This window comes from Seriola aureovittata, chromosome 6, assembly GCF_021018895.1.
Source record: "Seriola aureovittata isolate HTS-2021-v1 ecotype China chromosome 6, ASM2101889v1, whole genome shotgun sequence".
NCBI classification, from domain to species: domain Eukaryota; kingdom Metazoa; phylum Chordata; class Actinopteri; order Carangiformes; family Carangidae; genus Seriola; species Seriola aureovittata.
The window spans coordinates 8,119,677-8,137,765 of NC_079369.1; the positions used below are offsets into that span (position 1 = coordinate 8,119,677).

The 18,089-nt window shown below is 42.4% G+C and overlaps 2 long non-coding RNA genes across 3 annotated transcripts; both read right to left on the minus strand.

Annotated features, from left to right (window-relative positions):
* Positions 1-6,903: 6,903 nt before the first annotated feature.
* On the minus strand, positions 6,904-8,652 carry LOC130171068 (uncharacterized). The gene is made up of 2 exons (XR_008828075.1): positions 8,576-8,652; positions 6,904-7,571 (listed from the first exon to the last, which is right to left on the minus strand). It is a non-coding gene; the product is annotated as an uncharacterized LOC130171068 (long non-coding RNA).
* A 1,822-nt stretch (positions 8,653-10,474) lies between these two features.
* Positions 10,475-15,769, minus strand: LOC130171067 (uncharacterized). 2 transcript variants are annotated; one of them, XR_008828074.1, is made up of 3 exons: positions 15,693-15,769; positions 14,639-14,689; positions 10,475-11,142 (listed from the first exon to the last, which is right to left on the minus strand). It is a non-coding gene; the product is annotated as an uncharacterized LOC130171067 (long non-coding RNA). The 2 variants fall into 2 exon arrangements; XR_008828073.1 differs by lacking the exons at positions 14,639-14,689; positions 15,693-15,769 and adding an exon at positions 12,166-12,238.
* Between the last annotated feature and the right edge of the window lie 2,320 nt (positions 15,770-18,089).

Consider the following 18,089-nt stretch of genomic DNA (forward strand, 5'->3'; position numbering starts at 1 on the left):
TTGACCATTTTAGGGCCAGGAATTCCAGTTTCCCAGAATGCATATGGTAATTCTTCTCAGGGGGTGTTAATGTCCGTGAGCCATATGCAATGACCTTCATCTTGCCTTCTTGTCTCTGATATAACACAGCCCCCAGGCCCTCTTGTGAGGCGTCACAGTGGAGTATGAACGGCTCTGCAAAATCAGGATAGCCTAAAATTGGCGGCTCTGTTAGACAGTCAGCCAGCTTATTTAAAGCATCCTGATGACTCTGAGTCCAACTGATGGGTGTGTTGGGTGGTGACCGGCCCTTCTGTCTTGTACTAACCACTTTTCCTTTTTTTCTGGATACAGGTGGTGAGGCTCTGTCTGGAGGGAGGGTCAGTAGCTGGTACAGCGGTTTTGCCACCTTAGAGAAGTCTGGGATATAGGCCCTGTAGTAGGAGAGGAAACCTAGAACTCGGCTCAGTTCCCCCACTGTCGATGGTGGTTGGTCTTTGAGCGCCTGAACAGGAGCTATTTCGGCTGGGTCCATGGTATAACCCTCTTCTGATATCATCCGTCCAAGGAAGCGAACTTTTTGCTGGAAGACCTCACATTTCTGTGGACTGAGTTTGACACCATGTTTTTGGTATCTCTGCAGGACAGCTCGGATGTGGTCCACATGACTGTCAAATGAAGGAGAGTGGACTAGGTTGTCATCTAAATATGGCTGGCAGGTGACATCACGAAGCCCCTTCAGACAGTCCTCCATACTCCTTTGAAACTCTGCTGGGGCTGAGCTGAGGCCAAATGGTATGCGGTTCCACTGATATAAGCCCCAAGGTGTTATAAAGGCTGTGAGGGGGCGACTCTCAGGGTCCAGGAACCCCTGGTGATAAGCTTTGCCCTGATCAAGAACTGAAAACCAGGAGCTGCCATGCAGGGAGTCTAGCATATCCTGAATTCTGGGAATCGGATGCCTGTCTGGTACAGATTTCCTGTTGAGCTCTCTGTAATCACAGCACAGTCTCAGTTCACCTGACTTTTTGCGAACACAGACGATTGGGGAGGAGTAGGGTGACCGTGACTCTGAAATCCACCCGCGGTTCAAGAGGTCTTGGAGATAATCCTTCACCTCTTGGTGCAGGGGTTTTGGCACTGATATATAGGTCTTACGAACAGGTGTAGTGTCGTGCAGTGTGATGTGCATGTTTAAGGTGGGAATGCACCCAATGTCCTTGTCATCATAAGCAAAAGCATGACACTCCTCTCTTAACACCTGCTTCACCCTCTCCTGCTGATCTTTGCTAAGGTGATCCAGTTTAACAGGAGGATTCCACTGAGGTGGTTCATGGCTGTGTTGTAGGTTGCTGGTTACCTCATTTAGCTGGATGGGAGGCCGCAAGGTGTTCTGTTCTGCTGCCCCCAGTGTCTCATCAGAGGAATCCACTGTGATGGGGTACACTGCTTTAATTTCTTCCAGGCATCCCAGAATGGTGTGAGGGCTTAAGGTGACATCATGCTTGCTGGTGTTGGCTATTGAGACTGGGATGTATACCGACTTCCGCTCGCTGACAGTGACCAACCCCTCCTGGATGACCAGACCCTCAGGTAGCTGTGATAGCTCATCGGGAACAAACAGCAGGCTTTGTCCAGCAAACTGGGCTCCCACATGTGCACAGATGTATGAGGTGGTTATCTGTTCAGCAGCCAGGCGTATTCCCCTTTTCCCTGTCCGCACTGTACCCACACTTTGGCTTGGATCTTGTGTCTGTAGTAATTTCAGCACTGCTTTAGCTGTTTTCACCGACATTGAGAACATTCTGCTGATTTTTTGAATGTTCTGTGGTTTTGACTGCCGTCTGCCCCATTTACCCACGACTTCTTCAATCACATTGAATCCAATAATGGGTTTTTCTGCAACATTGGGATCACTGGACACTAACATGGGAACTCGGAGTGTCTTTTCTGGGTGTGTGTCACAGTCCAAATAAAACTCTGTTTCTACCCACCCGTCATACGGTATTTCACTCCCATTTGCGGCTAATGCTACCAGTGGTTCTGTCCCCAAAAGTTCAATAAGTGGCCTGACAGTGCTGTGTGGGAGGTGTCGTTTTCGCCAGTCATTATTGATGAGACTTGCCTGAGCTCCAGTGTCCCATAGACCCTCAGTTGGTACGTTGTCTAGGTGGCACTGGACCATGCATCTTCTTCCGATGAGACTGATGAGCTTGTTTTGGCGTTGTGAGGGCACATAGCTGGTGTGTGTGTTCTCTTGGGGGTTTCTGGCGGGTTGTGGGTTGGCATACAGTATGTCTGTGTGATCACTTGGTGGCTTTTGTGAACGTGAGGGGGCATTTTGCAGAGACACGGGGTTGAATTGGGACCTGGAGGATGGAAGGGCTACTGTGGATCCCGGCTCAGCAACCCCCTCCCGTTTCCCTGCGTGCTTCTGGCCTGCCTGCAGCCACGAGAAAGGTGGCCTTCCTGTCCACATCGAAAGCAGTGTCTACATGTGTCACCTGCCTGAGCCTCTCTGCATACCTGACATCCTCTAGCCCCTCTTGCAGCTGGTGATGGCCGGGTGTCTGTGCTTGGCCTTGATTTTGTTGCTTCTAATGTTTCACTGAACATTCTCTTCACTTCAAGAACATCAGCCCTGAGGCCCTCAATAAGTTTCACAGTCTCTGGATCTGGTCCTTTACTCTGTCCTTGTTTTTTCTTTGTGGAGACTATATTCCCTACTTTTGTCTGTGTTTCATCATTTGTATCTGTTTCACTATTGGGAGGCAACTGGCTTTTGTTAGCTCGCAGCTCTGTGTGTATCTCGTTTACTCTAGGTGGCTTGACGGCCGTGTTTCTCCTGAGCTTATTTTGTCGTTCTAGCTCAAGACTGGCAGCCTCATTCATTTTTTCAATCAGTACCTCATCGGTGACTCTGGGGTTGCTAAGGTGAGGTTTCAGCTGAAACTTCACTGCCTCGCTGAACAGACCAGTCTCTAATGAGCGAAGGAATTTACGCTGGATTAAGTCTGAGCTGAATTGTTCCCCCTCATCCTCATCACCAGACTTCCAGAGCAGTTTCTCCTGAGCTCTATTGCCCTGAACAGAAAACCCTGAGCCGATTCTTTGGGATCTTGGGCAATGTTCATGAGTCTGTGGAGCAGGTCTGATGATGAGTCAACTTTGTAATGTCCTCTCAATATGGTTTTTAATGTGGGAAGTGTGAGGTCTCGCTTCACTTCCAGCAGGTCTCGAAGGTGAAGGCCCGGGCTTGCAGCTTTAATCACAGCCTCGATTATTTCAGTCTCTGAGTAGCCCTTTTTGAGCCCAGACTCGATCTGGTTGGTCAAGCTGGTGAAAGATAATTTATCTTTCTGTCCCGCCTCCCCTATTTGGCCCCAAATCCGGAACTCTTTTCTCAAAGTCACTTCTGGGGCTGTGAGGGGTGTAGGCTGATTGGCTTCCCTTTCCTTCACTACTGCCATGCTGCTGAACCGGGCCCCCAAAGCTCCTATCTTCTCCTCTAGCGCCCGACGTGCTTCTGCCTGAGCCTGCTGGAGCTGTCCATACTCCTGTTTCAGTCTCTCAATTTCACTAGGCGCTGCTAGTTGTGTCTCTGCTTCATCTGAAGCTTGTTTTTGTAATGACCGGAGGAATAATTGGAGATCGTGCATGAACTGCTGGAACACCTGAGGCTCCTCACTCTCTTCCATCTCTTCCAAAGTGCCCTCGGCTAGCCGGATTAGGGCCCGACGAGACTGTTCTCTGAATCCGTCCCCTGATGGCTCGCTGCACTGTAGATGCTGACACACTGTGATGAGCTCTGATTTCACAAGCGTCCACAGCACTGCACTGATCTCGTCCTGGAGTTGCTCCATCTTGGATTTTCGCTGAACGTACTTGTCTAGGTTCGTCTCTTGGGAAGGGACTCTCAGCTGTCTTAAAGTCCCTCCTGGCTGGCTCGCCAAATTATGTTACACACTGAATGCCCACGCTGGTGATCCAGGTGTAAGAGGATTTTATTTTTATTATCAGAAATGCTGCAACCAAACAGAAAACAAAAGACAGTGTGAGTTCTCACATACGCTCCTGTAACTGTCTCTGATATGACTGAGCGGACTTCCGTAACCAACGGTTTTACAGCGTCAATCATTTATATTACCGTACATGTCGGCTAGCGTGCCGCCATGCTAACTTCGCGGTTGAAGCTAGTTTTAGCTGCCCTTCCTTGTACCGCTTAATACACATGTAGAACATAACTGTAACAAACAAACGTCAATACCTTTAACATCAATACTTATCTCACCTGCAACCAAACAGAAAACAAAAGACAGTGTGAGTTCTCACATACGCTCCTGTAACTGTCTCTGATATGACTGAGCGGACTTCCGTAACCAACGGTTTTACAGCGTCAGTCATTCATATTACCAGGCCGCTACCGCCACCTATTGGTGAGAAGTATTATAACTAATAAGTCAACTTCAACAGAAATCAGATGAGTTTTCTCCTATTTACACAAGTATTAAAAATAATAATTATAATCACAAAAATAATGGTGGGGGCCAGGTTACTAACATAAACTAATCTAAACACAATTCTGGAAACAATTTGAACTCATGAAATGCCCAGGGTGCCACACCGACACTAGTGATCCAGGTGCAAGAGGATTTTATTTTTACTCAGAAATGCTGCAACTGCAACCAAACGGAAAGACAGTCTGTGAATTTTCAATCAGGCTGCTCTAACTGTGACTGTCTTTGATAAGACTGAGCTGACTTCCTTTAACCAATAAACATTGTAAATACAAGAATGAATACTAATACTATAATAAAGCCTGTTTTCTTCGTTAACTGATGCTTATGGCTAATACAGACTGAAACCAGCATTATACATCAACTTATATACCAATAATATTACATAGTCAAGTCAAACATTACTATACGGCCATAAAACTAGCGTGCCGCCATGCTAACATCGCGGTTGGAGCTAGTTTTAGCTGCCTTTCCTTGTACCGCTTAATACACATATAAAACATAAATGTAACAAACAAACGCGAATACCCTTAACATCAATACTTATCTCACCTGCAACCAAACAGAAAGACAGTCTGTGAATTTTCAATCACGCTGCTGTAGCTACGACTGTCTTTGATATGACTGAGCGGACTTCCTCTACCGAAGGTTTACAGCGTCAGTCATTCAGATTACAAGGCTGCTACCGCCACCTATTGGTGACAAGTAGTATAACTAAGCAAATTTCAACTGAAATAACTGATTTTAAGGCCTAATATCTCATTAATTAGATGATTATTTTCAGATGGACAACCGGAACACTGAGCGAGAGGTGTGAATTTAGCCAATGACACCGTAATGAGTTTTAATATTGACTGACTGAATATTTCATTAGAAACGTTAGCGTTTATTGAATGGGTGTATATTGGAGCCAGAGTTTTGGAGCCCGCCCCTAGTGGCCATCAGTGGTATTGCATGTAAAGTCACTTCCGCATTGGCTTCACTTCTCAGCCCCGCAGCCTACGACCATTTTTATTTACAGTATATGGTGTCACCTCAGCACGTGCTGAGTCCCCCACCGACAAGCTGTTTAACCGAGAGTCTCGTGGACTCACGGCCATCGGTGGGGGCCATGAGCACTTCAAACACACATCCGTTGGTGGACCGATTGTCACGTAACAAGTCACGAGAATGGCCCTTGGAATTTTGGTCATTATTTGCTCATGATGACGACACGGATTTCGCTGAACCGAGGTTGTATATAGGACCTCAAACTGGTTATTTATTTGTAGCTGGAGAGCGCAGCTACCGGCATATGGATGGGTGGAAGTCCGCCGGGGGCACCCCGTCCTCCTCCACCGGCCTTCGGGCCTTGGGGACCGGTGGAGGACGAAGGGAACACCCGCCTAGCCAGCCAGATCAGCCGAATCACCACTTAGATAGATGGGGTGGCAGGGTAGACAGGATAGATAGGGCAGATAGGGGGGTAGATAGAATAGATAGGGGGGTATATAGGATAGATAGGGCTGATAGAGGGGTAGATAGGATAGATAGGGCTGATAGAGTAGATAGGATAGATAGGGCTGATAGAGTAGATAGGAATGATAGGGTAGTTAGAGGGGTAGATAGGGCTGATAGGGTAGTTAGAGGGGTAGATAGGGCTGATAGAGTAGTTAGGGTAGATAGGCCACAAACCAAATCATCCTTCTTCTAGCCACAGCTGCCATTGCAGTTCTCAGGTGTCCCATCATTACGTCATGATGACCACACAAACTTTGCTGAAGCCACATTGTAAGAAGCATTAAATATATTGTAGTTTACTTGCTCTTGTAATATGGTTATCATGTAGGCCTACTTATAATAAAAATACATCAAATAAAACCTTATATGAACAAACACATACATCTGCACGTTACATTGAGTACAGCTGCAGTTCCACTCTGTCATACAGTCTGAGGTCAAACATCCTGAATTAAATGGTATGTGGTGCCCTCATCTGTCCAACTCTCAGCACCGCACCTTAGATTTAATCAAACCGTAATAAATGAAGGGAACAACCTACTGAAAGGCTGACTGACTGTAGAACCTCCACTATGGAGCGTGTCTGGTATGAATTTTAACAGTAGCAACACATGCGGTATTGTAATCACACATTACGTTGATGGAAGTTTTTCCTGAATTTTTAATTGATGAAGAAACTATTTCTATGTTGGCTTTAACCAACAACAAAAATAATAGAAATGTTTAAATGTTGCTGTCCTTGAACACTGACAATAAAGGATCTAGAGATAAAATATTAGAGTTCGTACTTTTCTAGTGTGGCCTATGTACTTAACAATTCTAATAACACTGAAAACACTAATTCATCAATGTGTCCTGTTAGATTCATCATGAGGCATATGGTCAATTTGGAAAAACATACCCGGTACAAGTTAATCACAGTAGGTTTATTTATTGAAAACCTGATCAATGACAATAATAAGTTATGAATAAAACTAATGTACATGAGCTGTACAACACTGACAACCGCTTCAAAATCTTAACTGTCAATTTTCAGTTAACACTAAACAGTGTGTAAAGCTAATACATACACCTATGAGGAAACAGCATCACATCTATGAAGAGTCTGGTTTTGCTCCAGGTTGCACTTCTGGTCAGTCAGTTCTAGCTGTTAGATACTCAACAACGTTTTGATGTTAAACTGGTAAATACTTTCACCTGTCAAGGTGGTGACTGTGCTAGAGTTGATCCACCACTTAATTCCAATTTAATAATTATAGCTTCTGTTCTTAAAATTTGTATTACTATCATCTATCAACAACAGTAGAAATGAAGTAAGAGGCAAGAAACTGAACCTGTGAACACTGAGGACAGAGAATAACACACAAAATAAATGTCTAAACGGCTGGTTTGTCCTCTCACAAGAGGAAGATGAACTGGAATTGGTTTTCTTGGCATCATCATCATCATCATCATCATCACCACCAACACCACCACAGCCCATTTCAGAACTAAGGAAGTACATGCAGTCTCCTTTGTCCATACATGAGCTCCTCCTTCTGTTGCCAGTGGTCATTCAGTTTTCAGTGTGGACACCTTTGAATGACAGTAAAAGACAAATACTTAAGTTCAGACATGGTAAATCAAAGTTAATCACACACATATATCAGCTGTCAGGACAGTCTGCTTTAGTTCAGGACTGTTGTGTATGAATTTACAGTATTAAATGACAAACCCCTACAAGATAATGTTCTTCTATACATTGTGTATAGTTCTCAATACAATACGATACCAGTGAGATCAGGAGACGGAAAATACGTTAATGAAATAAACCTGAATGTTTTGCTGCATGTAGGAAAATTCTACCAGCGACTTATTTTTTTCTAAGAACATGATGCTGAATTAAATGTTAAACTATATTTCTCCTTGTCCTGCAAAAGTTTGCATGTTTGGGACCAGCTACGGTTAGCATAACAAACACGAAGTTATCAGCTAGCTAGGTTAGCAAAGTACATCCGTAATTCACATTAACTCTAATATATATTTGGATGTTAACTGTCTCCCGTTGTCCGGTCAAAACACGTAGGAAAAAAAACGCTCTAGCTTTTCGGGAGCTTCATACACGTTAAAACTGTAGGTGTTACACACTGAATGCAGACACTAGTGATGCAGGTGCAAGAGGATTTTATTTTTACTCAGAAATGCTGCAACTGCAACCAAACAGAAAGACAGTCTGTGAATTTTCAATCAGGCTGCTCTAACTGTGACTGTCTTTGATAAGACTGAGCGGACTTCCTTTAACCAATAAACATTGAAAATACAAGAATGAATACTAATACTAAAATAAAGCCTGTTTTCTTCGTTAACTGATGCTTATGGCTAGTACAGACTGAAACCAGCATTATACATCAACTTATATACCAATAATATTACAAGGTCAAGTCAAACATTACTATACGGCCATAAAACTAGCGTGCCGCCATGCTAACATCGCGGTTGAAACTAGTTTTAGCTGCCTTTCCTTGTACCGCTTAATACACATATAAAACATAAATGTAACAAACAAACGCGAATACCCTTAACATCAATACTTATCTCACCTGCAACCAAACAGAAAGACAGTCTGTGAATTTTCAATCACGCTGCTGTAGCTATGACTGTCTTTGATATGACTGAGCGGACTTCCTCTACCGAAGGTTTACAGCGTCAGTCATTCAGATTACAAGGCTGCTACCGCCACCTATTGGTGACAAGTAGTATAACTAAGCAAATTTCAACTGAAATAACTGATTTTAAGGCCTAATATCTCATTAATTAGATGATTATTTTCAGATGGACAACCGGAACACTGAGCGAGAGGTGTGAATTTAGCCAATGACACCGTAATGAGTTTTAATATTGACTGACTGAATATTTCATTAGAAACGTTAGCGTTTATTGAATGGGTGTATATTGGAGCCAGAGTTTTGGAGCCCGCCCCTAGTGGCCATCAGTGGTATTGCATGTAAAGTCACTTCCGCATTGGCTTCACTTCTCAGCCCCGCAGCCTACGACCATTTTTATTTACAGTATATGGTGTCACCTCAGCACGTGCTGAGTCCCCCACCGACAAGCTATTTAACCGAGAGTCTCGTGGACTCACGGCCATCGGTGGGGGCCATGAGCACTTCAAACACACATCCGTTGGTGGACCGATTGTCACGTAACAAGTCACGAGAATGGCCCTTGGAATTTTGGTCATTATTTGCTCATGATGACGACACGGATTTCGCTGAACCGAGGTTGTATATAGGACCTCAAACTGGTTATTTATTTGTAGCTGGAGAGCGCAGCTACCGGCATATGGATGGGTGGAAGTCCGCCGGGGGCACCCCGTCCTCCTCCACCGGCCTTCGGGCCTTGGGGACCGGTGGAGGACGAAGGGAACACCCGCCTAGCCAGCCAGATCAGCCGAATCACCACTTAGATAGATGGGGTGGCAGGGTAGACAGGATAGATAGGGCAGATAGGGGGGTAGATAGGATAGATAGGGGGGTATATAGGATAGATAGGGCTGATAGAGGGGTAGATAGGATAGATAGGGCTGATAGAGGGGTAGATAGGATAGATAGGGCTGATAAGAGTAGATAGGAGGGGTAGATAGGATAGATAGGGCTGATAGAGTAGATAGGAATGATAGGGTAGTTAGAGGGGTAGATAGGGCTGATAGGGTAGTTAGAGGGGTAGATAGGGCTGATAGAGTAGTTAGGGTAGATAGGCCACAAACCAAATCATCCTTCTTCTAGCCACAGCTGCCATTGCAGTTCTCAGGTGTCCCATCATTACGTCATGATGACCACACAAACTTTGCTGAAGCCACATTGTAAGAAGCATTAAATATATTGTAGTTTACTTGCTCTTGTAATATGGTTATCATGTAGGCCTACTTATAATAAAAATACATCAAATAAAACCTTATATGAACAAACACATACATCTGCACGTTACATTGAGTACAGCTGCAGTTCCACTCTGTCATACAGTCTGAGGTCAAACATGCTGAATTAAATGGTATGTGGTGCCCTCATCTGTCCAACTCTCAGCACCGCACCTTAGATTTAATCAAACTGTAATAAATGAAGGGAACAACCTACTGAAAGGCTGACTGACTGTAGAACCTCCACTATGGAGCGTGTCTGGTATGAATTTTAACAGTAGCAACACATGCGGTATTGTAATCACACATTACGTTGATGGAAGTTTTTCCTGAATTTTTAATTGATGAAGAAACTATTTCTATGTTGGCTTTAACCAACAACAAAAATAATAGAAATGTTTAAATGTTGCTGTCCTTGAACACTGACAATAAAGGATCTAGAGATAAAATATTAGAGTTTGTACTTTTCTAGTGTGGCCTATGTACTTAACAATTCTAATAACACTGAAAACACTAATTCATCAATGTGTCCTGTTAGATTCATCATGAGGCATATGGTCAATTTGGAAAAACATACCCGGTACAAGTTAATCACAGTAGGTTTATTTATTGAAAACCTGATCAATGACAATAATAAGTTATGAATAAAACTAATGTACATGAGCTGTACAACACTGACAACCGCTTCAAAATCTTAACTGTCAATTTTCAGTTAACACTAAACAGTGTGTAAAGCTAATACATACACCTATGAGGAAACAGCATCACATCTATGAAGAGTCTGGTTTTGCTCCAGGTTGCACTTCTGGTCAGTCAGTTCTAGCTGTTAGATACTCAACAACGTTTTGATGTTAAACTGGTAAATACTTTCACCTGTCAAGGTGGTGAGTGTGCTAGAGTTGATCCACCACTTAATTCCAAATTAATAATTATAGCTTCTGTTCTTAAAATTTGTATTACTATCATCTATCAACAACAGTAGAAATGAAGTAAGAGGCAAGAAACTGAACCTGTGAACACTGAGGACAGAGAATAACACACAAAATAAATGTCTAAACGGCTGGTTTGTCCTCTCACAAGAGGAAGATGAACTGGAATTGGTTTTCTTGGCATCATCATCATCATCATCATCATCACCACCAACACCACCACAGCCCATTTCAGAACTAAGGAAGTACATGCAGTCTCCTTTGTCCATACATGAGCTCCTCCTTCTGTTGCCAGTGGTCATTCAGTTTTCAGTGTGGACACCTTTGAATGACAGTAAAAGACAAATACTTAAGTTCAGACATGGTAAATCAAAGTTAATCACACACATATATCAGCTGTCAGGACAGTCTGCTTTAGTTCAGGACTGTTGTGTTTGAATTTACAGTATTAAATGACAAACCCCTACAAGATAATGTTCTTCTATACATTGTGTATTGTTCTCAATACAATACGATACCAGTGAGATCAGGAGACGGAAAATACGTTAATGAAATGAACCTGAATGTTTTGCTGCATGTAGGAAAATTCTACCAGCGAATTATTTTTTTCTAAGAACATGATGCTGAATTAAATGTTAAACTATATTTCTCCTTGTCCTGCAAAAGTTTGCATGTTTGGGACCAGCTACGGTTAGCATAACAAACACGAAGTTATCAGCTAGCTAGGTTAGCAAAGTACATCCGTAATTCACATTAACTCTAATATATATTTGGATGTTAACTGTCTCCCGTTATCCGATCAAAACACGTAGGAAAAAAACGCTCTAGCTTTTCGGGAGCTTCATACACGTTAAAACTGTAGGTGTTACACACTGAATGCAGACACTATTGATCCAGGTGCAAGAGGATTTTATTTTTACTCAGAAATGCTGCAACTGCAACCAAACAGAAAGACAGTCTGTGAATTTTCAATCAGGCTGCTCTAACTGTGACTGTCTTTGATAAGACTGAGCTGACTTCCTTTAACCAATAAACATTGTAAATACAAGAATGAATACTAATACTATAATAAAGCCTGTTTTCTTCGTTAACTGATGCTTATGGCTAGTACAGACTGAAACCAGCATTATACATCAACTTATATACCAATAATATTACATAGTCAAGTCAAACATTACTATACGGCCATAAAACTAGCGTGCCGCCATGCTAACATCGCGGTTGGAGCTAGTTTTAGCTGCCTTTCCTTGTACCGCTTAATACACATATAAAACATAAATGTAACAAACAAACGCAAATACCCTTAACATCAATACTTATCGCACTACTTGTGTACTTATCTCACCTGCAACCAAACAGAAAGACAGTCTGTGAAATTTCAATCACGCTGCTGTAACTATGACTGTCTTTGATATGACTGAGCGGACTTCCTCTAACGAAGGTTTACAGCGTCAGTCATTCAGATTACATGGCTGCTACCGCCACCTATTGGTGACAAGTAGTATAACTAAGCAAATTTCAACTGAAATAACTGATTTTAAGGCCTAATATCTCATTAATTAGATGATTATTTTCAGATGGACAACCGGAACACTGAGCGAGAGGTGTGAATTTAGCCAATGACACTGTAATGAGTTTTAATATTGACTGACTGAATATTTCATTAGAAACGTTAGCGTTTATTGAATGGGTGTATATTGGAGCCAGAGTTTTGGAGCCCGCCCCTAGTGGCCATCAGTGGTATTGCATGTAAAGTCACTTCCGCATTGGCTTCACTTCTCAGCCCCGCAGCCTACGACCATTTTTATTTACAGTATATGGTGTCACCTCAGCACGTGCTGAGTCCCCCACCGACAAGCTATTTAACCGAGAGTCTTGTGGACTCACGGCCATCGGTGGGGGCCATGAGCACTTCAAACACACATCCGTTGGTGGACCGATTGTCACGTAACAAGTCACGAGAATGGCCCTTGGAATTTTGGTCATTATTTGCTCATGATGACGACACGGATTTCGCTGAACCGAGGTTGTATATAGGACCTCAAACTGGTTATTTATTTGTAGCTGGAGAGCGCAGCTACCGGCATATGGATGGGTGGAAGTCCGCCGGGGGCACCCCGTCCTCCTCCACCGGCCTTCGGGCCTTGGGGACCGGTGGAGGACGAAGGGAACACCCGCCTAGCCAGCCAGATCAGCCGAATCACCACTTAGATAGATGGGGTGGCAGGGTAGATAGGATAGATAGGGGGGTAGATAGGATAGATAGGATAGATAGGGGGGTAGATAGGATAGATAGGGCTGATAGAGTAGATAGGATAGATAGGGCTGATAGAGTAGATAGGAAGGGTAGATAGGATAGATAGGGCTGATAGAGTAGATAGGAATGATAGGGTAGTTAGAAGGGTAGATAGGGCTGATAGGGTAGTTAGAGGGGTAGATAGGGCTGATAGAGTAGATAGGGTAGATAGGCGACAAACCAAATCATCCTTCTTCTAGCCACAGCTGCCATTGCAGTTCTCAGGTGTCCCATCATTACGTCATGATGACCACACAAACTTTGCTGAAGCCACATTGTAAGAAGCATTAAATATATTGTAGTTTACTTGCTCTTGTAATATGGTTATCATGTAGGCCTACTTATAATAAAAATACATCAAATAAAACCTTATATGAACAAACACATACATTTGCACGTTACATTGAGTACAGCTGCAGTTCCACTCTGTCATACAGTCTGAGGTCAAACATGCTGAATTAAATGGTATGTGGTGCCCTCATCTGTCCAACTCTCAGCACCGCACCTTAGATTTAATCAAACTGTAATAAATGAAGGGAACAACCTACTGAAAGGCTGACTGACTGTAGAACCTCCACTATGGAGCGTGTCTGGTATGAATTTTAACAGTAGCAACACATGCGGTATTGTAATCACACATTACGTTGATGGAAGTTTTTCCTGAATTTTTAATTGATGAAGAAACTATTTCTATGTTGGCTTTAACCAACAACAAAAATAATAGAAATGTTTAAATGTTGCTGTCCTTGAACACTGACAATAAAGGATCTAGAGATAAAATATTAGAGTTTGTACTTTTCTAGTGTGGCCTATGTACTTAACAATTCTAATAACACTGAAAACACTAATTCATCAATGTGTCCTGTTAGATTCATCATGAGGCATATGGTCAATTTGGAAAAACATACCCGGTACAAGTTAATCACAGTAGGTTTATTTATTGAAAACCTGATCAATGACAATAATAAGTTATGAATAAAACTAATGTACATGAGCTGTACAACACTGACAACCGCTTCAAAATCTTAACTGTCAATTTTCAGTTAACACTAAACAGTGTGTAAAGCTAATACATACACCTATGAGGAAACAGCATCACATCTATGAAGAGTCTGGTTTTGCTCCAGGTTGCACTTCTGGTCAGTCAGTTCTAGCTGTTAGATACTCAACAACGTTTTGATGTTAAACTGGTAAATACTTTCACCTGTCAAGGTGGTGACTGTGCTAGAGTTGATCCACCACTTAATTCCAATTTAATAATTATAGCTTCTGTTCTTAAAATTTGTATTACTATCATCTATCAACAACAGTAGAAATGAAGTAAGAGGCAAGAAACTGAACCTGTGAACACTGAGGACAGAGAATAACACACAAAATAAATGTCTAAACGGCTGGTTTGTCCTCTCACAAGAGGAAGATGAACTGGAATTGGTTTTCTTGGCATCATCATCATCATCACCACCAACACCACCACAGCCCATTTCAGAACTAAGGAAGTACATGCAGTCTCCTTTGTCCATACATGAGCTCCTCCTTCTGTTGCCAGTGGTCATTCAGTTTTCAGTGTGGACACCTTTGAATGACAGTAAAAGACAAATACTTAAGTTCAGACATGGTAAATCAAAGTTAATCACACACATATATCAGCTGTCAGGACAGTCTGCTTTAGTTCAAGACTGTTGTGTATGAATTTACAGTATTAAATGACAAACCCCTACAAGATAATGTTCTTCTATACATTGTGCATTGTTCTCAATACAATACGATACCAGTGAGATCAGGAGACGGAAAATACGTTAATGAAATGAACCTGAATGTTTTGCTGCATGTAGGAAAATTATACCAGCGACTTATTTTTTTCTAAGAACATGATGCTGAATTAAATGTTAAACTATATTTCTCCTTGTCCTGCAAAAGTTTGCATGTTTGGGACCAGCTACGGTTAGCATAACAAACACGAAGTTATCAGCTAGCTAGGTTAGCAAAGTACATCCGTAATTCACATTAACTCTAATATATATTTGGATGTTAACTATCTCCCGTTGTCCGGTCAAAACACGTAGGAAAAAAACGCTCTAGCTTTTCGGGAGCTTCATACACGTTAAAACTGTAGGTGTTACACACTGAATGCAGACACTAGTGATGCAGGTGCAAGAGGATTTTATTTTTACTCAGAAATGCTGCAACTGCAACCAAACAGAAAGACAGTCTGTGAATTTTCAATCAGGCTGCTCTAACTGTGACTGTCTTTGATAAGACTGAGCGGACTTCCTTTAACCAATAAACATTGTAAATACAAGAATGAATACTACTACTATAATAAAGCCTGTTTTCTTCGTTAACTGATGCTTATGGCTAGTACAGACTGAAACCAGCATTATACATCAACTTATATACCAATAATATTACAAGGTCAAGTCAAACATTACTATACGGCCATAAAACTAGCGTGCCGCCATGCTAACATCGCGGTTGAAGCTAGTTTTAGCTGCCTTTCCTTGTACCGCTTAATACACATATAAAACATAAATGTAACAAACAAACGCGAATACCCTTAACATCAATACTTATCTCACCTGCAACCAAACAGAAAGACAGTCTGTGAATTTTCAATCACGCTGCTGTAGCTATGACTGTCTTTGATATGACTGAGCAGACTTCCTCTACCGAAGGTTTACAGCGTCAGTCATTCAGATTACAAGGCTGCTACCGCCACCTATTGGTGAGAAGTAGTATAACTAAGCAAATTTCAACTGAAATAACTGATTTTAAGGCCTAATATCTCATTAATTAGATGATTATTTTCAGATGGACAACCGGAACACTGAGCAAGAGGTGTGAATTTAGCCAATGACACCGTAATGAGTTTTAATATTGACTGACTGAATATTTCATTAGAAACGTTAGCGTTTATTGAATGGGTGTATATTGGAGCCAGAGTTTTGGAGCCCGCCCCTAGTGGCCATCAGTGGTATTGCATGTAAAGTCACTTCCGCATTGGCTTCACTTCTCAGCCCCGCAGCCTACGACCATTTTTATTTACAGTATATGGTGTCACCTCAGCACGTGCTGAGTCCCCCACCGACAAGCTGTTTAACCGAGAGTCTCGTGGACTCACGGCCATCGGTGGGGGCCATGAGCACTTCAAACACACATCCGTTGGTGGACCGATTGTCACGTAACAAGTCACGAGAATGGCCCTTGGAATTTTGGTCATTATTTGCTCATGATGACGACACGGATTTCGCTGAACCGAGGTTGTATATAGGACCTCAAACTGGTTATTTATTTATAGCTGGAGAGCGCAGCTACCGGCATATGGATGGGTGGAAGTCCGCCGGGGGCACCCCGTCCTCCTCCACCGGCCTTCGGGCCTTGGGGACCGGTGGAGGACGAAGGGAACACCCGCCTAGCCAGCCAGATCAGCCGAATCACCACTTATATAGATGGGGTGGCAGGGTAGACAGGATAGATAGGGGGGTAGATAGGATAGATAGGGGGGTAGATAGGATAGATAGGGGGGTAGATAGGATAGATAGGGCTGATAGAGGGGTAGATAAGATAGATAGGGCTGATAGAGGGGTAGATAGGATAGATAGGGCTGATAGAGTAGATAGGAATGATAGGGTAGTTAGAGGGGTAGATAGGGCTGATAGAGTAGTTAGGGTAGATAGGCCACAAACCAAATCATCCTTCTTCTAGCCACAGCTGCCATTGCAGTTCTCAGGTGTCCCATCATTACGTCATGATGACCACACAAACTTTGCTGAAGCCACATTGTAAGAAGCATTAAATATATTGTAGTTTACTTGCTCTTGTAATATGGTTATCATGTAGGCCTACTTATAATAAAAATACATCAAATAAAACCTTATATGAACAAACACATACATCTGCACGTTACATTGAGTACAGCTGCAGTTCCACTCTGTCATACAGTCTGAGGTCAAACATGCTGAATTAAATGGTATGTGGTGCCCTCATCTGTCCAACTCTCAGCACTGCACCTTAGATTTAATCAAACTGTAATAAATGAAAGGAACAACCTACTGAAATGATGGCAGTGGGAACAAAGGATCTCCTAAACCTCTCTGTTCTGCAGTGCAGTGAGATGAGACATTTGCTGCACCTGTAGCTGCTTCTCTGTCCTGCCACAATGTAGTGGAGAGGATGGTTGGTATTGTCTAAGATGGCCTCCATCTTACATTACATGCGTCTCTCCACAACAGTCCTGAGTGAGTCCATACTCCTTGCATGTAGAAAACAGCAAATGGACTGAATGATTACAATAAACTCCATGGTAAAGAAATGACACCAGCTATCTCTTTACAGGTTTGAAGGGTATGAAATGTGGTCTATTTACAATGCATCTTCATCAGTATGAAACCCTGTTTTCATTCCATCTTTCTGCAACATGACTGTTCACTGTCACCCTGGCAACGGGTTCCGGTTTAGCAGTTAACGTTAAGGTAGCCTAATTATAATATGCCATATCTTATCAATATCAACACTAAAAGCCATACTATCAAAGACCTTAACTGGGTTTTGTTTTGTCACTTCATATCTTACAACCGTTAACGTAGCGCACATTACTTGTCGCCGATTATTTGAGGAAATAAAACAGCTCAAAGAAGACTGCGTGCTCCTACTTTGAAAAGCTGGAAATGGCGACGTGAGCAGGCGATCACTTTTTTGTTCGGATACAAATCGATTTTCGTTCAGACCGTCAGAAGGTTTGTCTTAAACTCTGTGTGTAAAACGCAAATCCACAAGCGTAGAGGAAAGACAGTTGATTCACAAATGTTTGTTTGAAAGTTGTAAATATTAGGAAGATATTCACCAATGCTTTTAATTTATTTGTAAATTAATTGTATGTATTCACAGATTTTCGTGAAATTTGTTTGTAGATCCGTTTTATATTTGCAAGATATTTTTGTGAGTTTACAAATGTATTTTTTGTATTTGTGGAAGGT